The 8330-nt window shown below is 33.1% G+C and overlaps 1 pseudogene; it reads right to left on the reverse strand.

The window, feature by feature from the left end:
* Positions 1 to 6511: 6511 nt before the first annotated feature.
* Positions 6512 to 8028, reverse strand: LOC117170872 (annotated as a pseudogene).
* Between the last annotated feature and the right edge of the window lie 302 nt (positions 8029 to 8330).

Here is an 8330-nt window from a genome sequence, read left to right on the forward strand (position 1 = left end):
ATTATATATTTATGACTCCATACTTTTTGATAAATGTTCTAATAAATGTCAGTATTTAATCATGTGTTAGATAAAATTCAGTAAGAATTATAGATATATTATTGTATTATATTTACCAATACAATTAATGATGACCGCCACAGCGAAAACGAAGGTATGAACCTTCCTCATTTTCACAAAGCTCAAGAAAAACTGATTAATGCTTCAGCGAATAATTTTTGTTAACAACTGTAACCAATGAATTTTCCATTGTGTCATCAGAGTACAAATAATTACATAACTCGTCGTTACCTCAAGATTGTCCTTCTGAGATAATAATATTGATTTATTTTTTTTATTATCGTCATTGTCATTATTACATTAGCATCTAAATATTCCTATGATTTTCATAATTTTTGTTTTAATAATAAAAGATGTTATTAAAAATGAAAAATTCTATTTTCCGTTCAAACTGTGCAAGAACTGAAATAGGTAAATATAATAAATGCAAATTATATTTGTTTACATACACTGTATACAAGAAGTACCTAGGAAAATGAATGCGAATTAAAGGAAAAAAACTTCCTGCTGCGCGTGTACATACTCATCGCGCGCTACGCGCTTGGTTATTATACAACACCCACATTTTTTTATTGCGCTTTTAAAATTGAAGGTCACATGAGCGAAAGCTGAAATTTGGTCATTGTGAATTCTCTTTTGTCAAAGCTCCTTTGTCTATAACGAATAACTTTTCATCACGTGTATCGGGATTTTGTTACTGAACGTTTTATTGTACTTTTTGTTGTTTTTTTTCAAAAGTTTAATTTGTCGATTTGTAATGTAATTTTTCAGGAATAAATAATTTCTGTCTAATAAGCTTTTTTTGTAAAAAGTCGTAGCGATGAATTCCCTAGCGAAAGAGTCGGGTAGAAATTCTATTCAAACCAATCCAAATCATTCCGGTATCCTTATCTGAACCAATCGAAGTTAATTTGAACCAATCCGAAAAGAATTTTTGTTCGAATGAATCAGAGTTCGAATTGAATTGGATTCACACGGATTGAAAATCGTTTTAGGTGAATCTGAGGTCGGATTAATTCGGATCAAAAATTTTGTTGCGATTGATTCGGATGAAAAGTTCAGATTGAACGGAATTGACTCGGATTAATTTTTGACCAATTTGGATAAAAGAAAATCTATACATTTTTTTGAATTTGTTCAAATGAAGTCGGATTGAGTCGGATACAGATTCTGAAATGATTCAGATCACTTCGGATTGATTCGGAAAAAAGTCCTATCTGATACTTTCACCAGGATTGTCCCTACTTTACAAGTACTAAAAATAACCGTACATAGAATGTGCATTTCTTAAAGAAACAGCTTTAAACTAATTTCGAAAATACTTTAACTTTTTTGTGGTTGAAACTGAACTAATGTATTTATATTATTACATTTTTTAAAAAGGAAAATATAATAATCCAAAAAATTAATACATTTATAAAATTGCTATTATTAAAATTAATTTTTTTTTTAATTTTTAAATAAAAATACTTCCGTAATGACTTTGAGGTTTATTATTGAGAACTTAATTTGAAAAAATGTATTTACGATTGAAGACTAATCTACTTTATCAGGAATAATTTTATGTAAAGTTAGCGTTAGAAAGATTCTCTATTCAAAACAGATTTTCAAACTGTCTCTGTCGCTCTTTTCGGCTTACTAAAGACAAAAGTAACCAAAAGAAAAAAGGAGAAAAAGTCAACCAAAAACCAAACTCTCACTTTTTCCTTTCTCCGTTCTTGTTATACTACTAGGGAACCAACATATTTCGAGGCCACTTTAGACCTCCTCATCAAGGATTATTTATAGAATAAACTAAAATTAAGAAAAATACGAGGAAAAATAGATAAGTCTGAAAAGAAATTATTTCAAATAATATTAATAAAAAATGTATCAATTCTAGTATAATCTATAAACAGTGAAACTCTTCTATAGCGCTGATTTCGGAGCTGACGGTGGGCGGAAACTAACTCGTTATAACCCACTTCACTTTTGTTTGTACAACCTCTGGTGCGGCGTCGATTCTCGAAAGGGCTATAGAAGGGAGGGATTTTGCAGATTTTCACTGTATTCATGGAGACAATTAATTTTCTATATACAAATTAATTGTACTTTAAAGTGCAAGAAAGTTGCTTCAACCAATTAATAACTCAATCTCATACTTTGATGCTTCTCGAGAGCTCCCTTTTTAAATTAATGTTTTTCTAAAAATATTACTCTTTTAATGATTTGTTTATAAAAAAGGGTTAACTCCTTGTCTTTGTTTCCTATCGAAAAATACCAAAGTCTCCATGTTATTTTTGTCCTTTGCGCACTCGAGAATCACAGAATGGAAAGTTACATGAATTATAAACAAATAATCTCAAAATTGCAGACACAGTGTAAAAGTTATTTAGGTTCTTGTAAAAAGACAAAAAAAGGGACTTGTTTTCCAAAAGTATAAAAGCATACATATACATTGAAAAGTGCAAACATATTAACATTTTAATAATAAATAACAATAGTCAAAAGTTTTTAAATATGAAAATAATAAATTTTAAAAACAGTTATAATTTAATTTGATTGATGTACTTATTTTATAATTAGTATGCTAAAAAATTGAGATCATTTTAGTAACTTTATTTTAAAAATAGTAAACAAAAATTAAACCATTATATGAAACATTTTTTATTGTAGAAAATGTACAATTTTAATTGGAAAATTATATTCTAAACGAATATTTAACAATTTGAAAAAAAAAAAAATTTTATAAAAAAGTAATAATGATTTTCTAAAAAAAAGGCGGAGTTTCTCAGAAATTGCACTAAATTAGTAGAAAAACACATATAATAAAAAATGTTTTTCAGAAAGAATAAGATTTTCCAGGTTACTTCTGAATATATGTGACATACGCCGAAAAAAGGGGCTTACTCTAAAAAAAATGGAAATCGAGGTTTGTACACCTTTCAATAGTTTTTTTGTTTCATTTTCAAATCAAACCATCGAAAAAAAATGTTGAGGGTTTTTCTTGCTAATAATAGAGTTGGTAGGTCCCGAGGAATCGGGCTTTCGCTCGACATCCCGTGAAACACCTCCCACCGCTCACTACTACATCTTCGCGTCTCATCTATATCCCTTCCATTATGCGTAAGAATGAAGTGGTAAGTGGAGAGGGAAGATTTTGCGAATCTTCTCCCTTCCCTGAAAAATCTCACTTTTCAGAGTAAGCAACCTTTCTTCGGCGCACGTCACATATATAGTTACACCATAATCAGATTAAAAAAGTAACATTTCCGTTACATGAAAACAAAGAAAATAAGACATTGTTCTAAGAAAAGTAAAAAGGATATAGAAAACGTAATAATCAGAGATTATGTTAGAATTAAGGTTGCATGTAAAAAGATTAATCTCTGGTTGAATTTTTTGAAAAAGAGCTATATCTAAATAAAATACTTATTTATATGCTAAATTAATTTCAAATTTTGTTAACCATACCGATGCGTAGATAATTAATGTCAAAGTTGACTACTTTAACCTGTAGTTCATAAACAATGCATAGGCACTCTCCACATTTTAATTTATAGCAATTAAATGCTTTGATAGAGAAATTAAAAAATGTCGGTATTAGTGCTGCTTGAAAATACAAATTAAAACAATATATATCAAATTTTTTCACCATTTAGTTTCATAGATAATTCCATGGAGAATAGATATAAGGAGACCAATCTGTAATGCATGGACTTCACCAAAAACGGTCGCTTTTCTGTTTCCAGAAGTACGCACACACACACATGTGTAAAATAACACTTGCATATAGTTCAAAACTTTCCGAGCGTGGCGTGCCAACCGCACTTAAAAAAATATGGCCGCCTCCATTATTTTGTTTTGACAGGTCGCTTGAGCAAATTAATAATTAATAATCAGGCCAGATTTTGTGAAATGTTTGTGGAATACAAAATTATTCACCGCGAATGAGGTAGGCAGTATGTTTATGAAAATATCAAATTACTTTTACCAACGCTATGCGTGCGACAGGTATTCGACGCGTTCGTAACAAAAACAATAAACATACAACTTACCCCACTCTGAAAGTCTTGTACACTATACACTTGAAACCACACTTATTGGAAACTTTCGCTTTTATACAGCGATTTTTAATTTTAACATCCTTTCCGTTATTAACAAACTATTAATTGTTCAATAATTACTTATTTACATTTGACGCGCATTTACATCGGTGGTCATATGTTTTTTAAGTGCGGTTGGCACGACACGCTCGGGAAGTTTTGAACTATACGTAAGTGTGATTTGCACAGTTGATCCGCGATGGTTAGGTTTAAATTGCGACGTTGCACGATTTACGAGTCAGCTGCTGGCATTGTAGAGGTAACTATACGTATGCACACATGCTACGAATTTTAAGCCAGTAGCGCATTGAAATCTTCACCCAGCGGGTCCGTGAAATTGTTCAATATAGTATGGCTTGACGGCGCCCCACGGAACTCTACTATTTATACGGGGATGGGATTTGCATACAACCTTGAACATCAAATACTCAAAAATTAATTTAAAATAATATTTTAACTAAAAATCAAGGACAAATCAATGAAAATATAGAGGAAATATTACAAATTGTGTTAGTTAAATATTAAGATACCCAATGGCATATAATAAGATTATGCACACATTTTTATATATGGTATCATCCTCAGATAACCTTTGGTTATAGGTAAGGAGGATGAGACAGGATAAAGTTTTGTGTTCAGGATTTGACAATTAAATAGAAAAGGTCATACATTTGAATGAAGATAAACATGATTCACAAATAATAGTATATTACGATACAAGGCCAGAAAGGTGGATTTCCTGGCGTGCTGGATATGGGGCCGTGGCGCAGTCTTGAAGTGAAGAATGACGGCGGTACGCCTTTTTACTTCAAGCTGAAAGCGGACATTGCTAAGCGCGTAGCATTCGACCTGGAGTATGATTCGACCTTGTTACTCAATTTCTTATTTGGATAATAAACTTTGGTTCCTAACTTAATCTCTATTGACTCGACTCTGTCTGAAATAACACTGGCTCAACGTTCGTCAGAGTTTTTCTAAATTTGATTTTCTATTTTATAACGAATTTCGTCAGTTTTACTCATTCGTCCTGCCCATTCATCAATTGTGTTTTTGAAAAAGTTTTTGTCGACTTTTTATGGAAACTTGGTCACGTGCTTGACAACTGCTTTCCGCCCGCGATTCAAGAAGAATGGCGATACTCTACTATCCGAATGTGGGTTAGTGTCATAAGACTGGATTGCTTTGGGGATGAGTTAACGGGTTATTTATGTGTTTGAATAAACTTAGTTTATAAATCCTAAAAGACAATTAGATTAGAGTTTCATCTTTTTGTTTGCGTTTGAGAAACGATGGTGTCAACGGATAATTGGGCTTAAAGTGATTTAGCCTTGTAATCAATTTTTCCATGAACCTTCCGTTTACAGACAAGGAATTTTAAGGCACAAAAGATTTTTCAAAATGGAATGTCTCGCCTTTGAAAAAATATGAAAGTTCGATTCCCCATTTAAAAAATCTAGGTGGTAATAGGATCAGGTCCTGCGAGTGGCGCTCTAGTTCTTCATTTAACCTTTGAAAGGTGCGCGGTAAAAGTGGGTACAGTGATATAAAAGACCCTGCCTATAAACCACGTTAGTGTTTTCACCAGTTAGTGAACATTAATTTTTTTGCTTTATTTTGTATTTTCGGTTATTTATATGAGCAACATTAAGTTTTCATGTAATTCTGATCTATTTTTGTATAATAAATATAAATTAGCATCCAATATTCTACTTTTTCTATGGAATCGCCTGCATGAATCACTGGAAAATATTTTCATTAAGCAGGTCTTCAAATAATTTAACTTTTTAAAGCCGCCGCCAAGTGACCTATTTTTTTTTTGAAGGCCATGGTCTAAGCTTTTAAACCCAGCAATGATTTTTTTTAATGTATTTGTGGCAAAATTAGTAATTTTTTAACAAGTAGATTTTTTTCTGTTTTTTTTTCCAAATGCCAACTTTTATTTAAAAAATGTTTTAACGTTTGACATAAACAACAATTAGAGCGTGTAGAAACACCTAAAAATATCATCCTGAATTTTACTAAATTTTTTGAAAGCCAGAAATAGTTGAGAAACTGAATAGGACTTAAAAGATCCTGTATGTTAATGGAAGGTGGGACAAATAAGTCTGTAAACAAAGGGTTAAAGGTCTTTGGTTGTTATTGACCTTGCCGCATATTTAGCAATATACAACAAAGTATTTTACATCTTAAGACAGGGTCGGCGGAAAAGTTTTCAGTGGTGTGCAGAGTAAGTGTGGGGGGATCTTTTCTCGACATTCCATAAAAAACTCGCAACTTCTATTCAAATGTATTTCATTGTATTTATATGTCTTTGTTTACATTATATTACACTATATATTGCATATTATTACACTTATATTATATCTTTATTTCTGACACAATGGAAATACGACGGAACTTTTGGGAGAATCTTGCACGAAAACAATCAAATCTTTTACAAGTTCGATGAAATTTCTTGCAGTAGGAACCCTTTTGATTCCACCTTGAACGACAAGATTCAAGTTGTGTCCCATGCATTGCACAAATAAAGCCCGAGGTTCCACTTCTCTGAGTCGAGTTTGTAAACCAGTCACTTTCCCAGAAACATTGGCAGCACCATCATAACATTAGCCTCTCAACTTTTCCAGTGGTAGGTTGAATCGAGCAAACACATCTCTCACAATTAAAAATAATCTTTTAGCTGTTGTATCTGTTGTTGAATAAAATCCAAGGGAATACTCGCTCTAAATCAGATTCTTCGACACAGCTCTCAAGCATATTGAAACTTGCTTCGTCCTTGATAAATCAGCAGTTTCATCCAGCAAAATAGCACAGAATTCAGCACTTTTCATCTCTTTAAGATTAGTCAACATGACTTCCTCAGCCATTAAATCCAAAATCTCATGTTGAATGTCGTGGTGAAGCCATTTATGGCCGCTCAGATTCAACGACGCTTCCAGCTCAGTCACATATTCTGTTCGCGCTTTCAGGAATCGAATGAAATTCGAAAACTCGTCGTTGTTTTGTCTGCGGAGGGGAAGTCCTTGCTGAGCCAATACCTTCAGAGTGATACAAATTTTGCGCAGTGCTGTGCGGTGATCCATCATCTGCTTCTCAAGTCCAGTGGATAAATGTTGAATGAAGTTGATTTTATTAAGATGACGCAAAGCTTTGGCACTTAATGCGTAAAATTCATTCTTTGAATGATTTTCGATTCTTTTTTTACCACTAGTCCAGGTGGAAAATCCGTGTACAATCCACGCTGCTACATATCGCTTATGTTGAAGATTGCTTAGAAATACCAACTGCTGTCCATACGCATCGGAGCAAATCCGGAAAACCGCTTTGTTTTTGTTATTCAGTTCCAACCAGGGACATTAGCATCTGCTGCATCTGCTGCATCCGCTGGGACATTAGCGTCTAAAAGATTAATAAAAACCTAGTTATGAAAAAGCAATCGACATGCCATATAATTTTCATTAGGCTCAAATTTTTAAATTTTGAACTTTTCAACATTTTCAATTCAATTTCTGCTTTCAGTTGTGAATCAAATAACTTTAGTGTCTTATGGACTTTAACACGTAAAGCGTATATATTTTCTACTTTTTCGATTAATAACACATTCCACAGCACAGCTGTGTTGTGGAAAAGATGTCGATGCTTCACCGGGGAGTTTGATCGAAATATTTCTAAAAAAAAAATTCTATACAGAATACTTACGAGTAGCCTCTGAGCTGTTAGCTTTGGAGGTTATGACAGAAGACTTCGATTTATCGCACTCAATTGACGGCTTGAAACGTTTTAAAACCGTATCATCGATGGTTTTCGCACCGCTCGCACTTTCACTTTCTTTTCTCTGTTCATCGTCATCTGCCTTTCGTCGCTTTATCACAAACTTATCCATGGTCACATATCGAGTAATAATGAGAAGAATAAGAAAAAGGGGGGTTTTTCTAGAATGTTTGGCGTGCAGAATTCTGCACACCAAAAAACTTGGTGTGCAGAGTATTCTGCAACTCTGCTTACCTTCCACTGGCCCTGTCTTGAGACATACCTGACCAATTATTGTTATAGCACTTTCAACCTAGAATTTTATCAGGACCAAGATATTCTGCCCGCGAAATATTGTTTTTCGACAAGAAGAGTCGTCACGTCACAGGGATTGATTACTTTTTTCGCGGGTGTTCGTTGTAAATCAGAGCTTTT

This window comes from Belonocnema kinseyi, chromosome 4 (assembly GCF_010883055.1).
Source record: "Belonocnema kinseyi isolate 2016_QV_RU_SX_M_011 chromosome 4, B_treatae_v1, whole genome shotgun sequence".
In the NCBI taxonomy this organism is placed as follows: Eukaryota; Metazoa; Arthropoda; class Insecta; order Hymenoptera; family Cynipidae; genus Belonocnema; species Belonocnema kinseyi.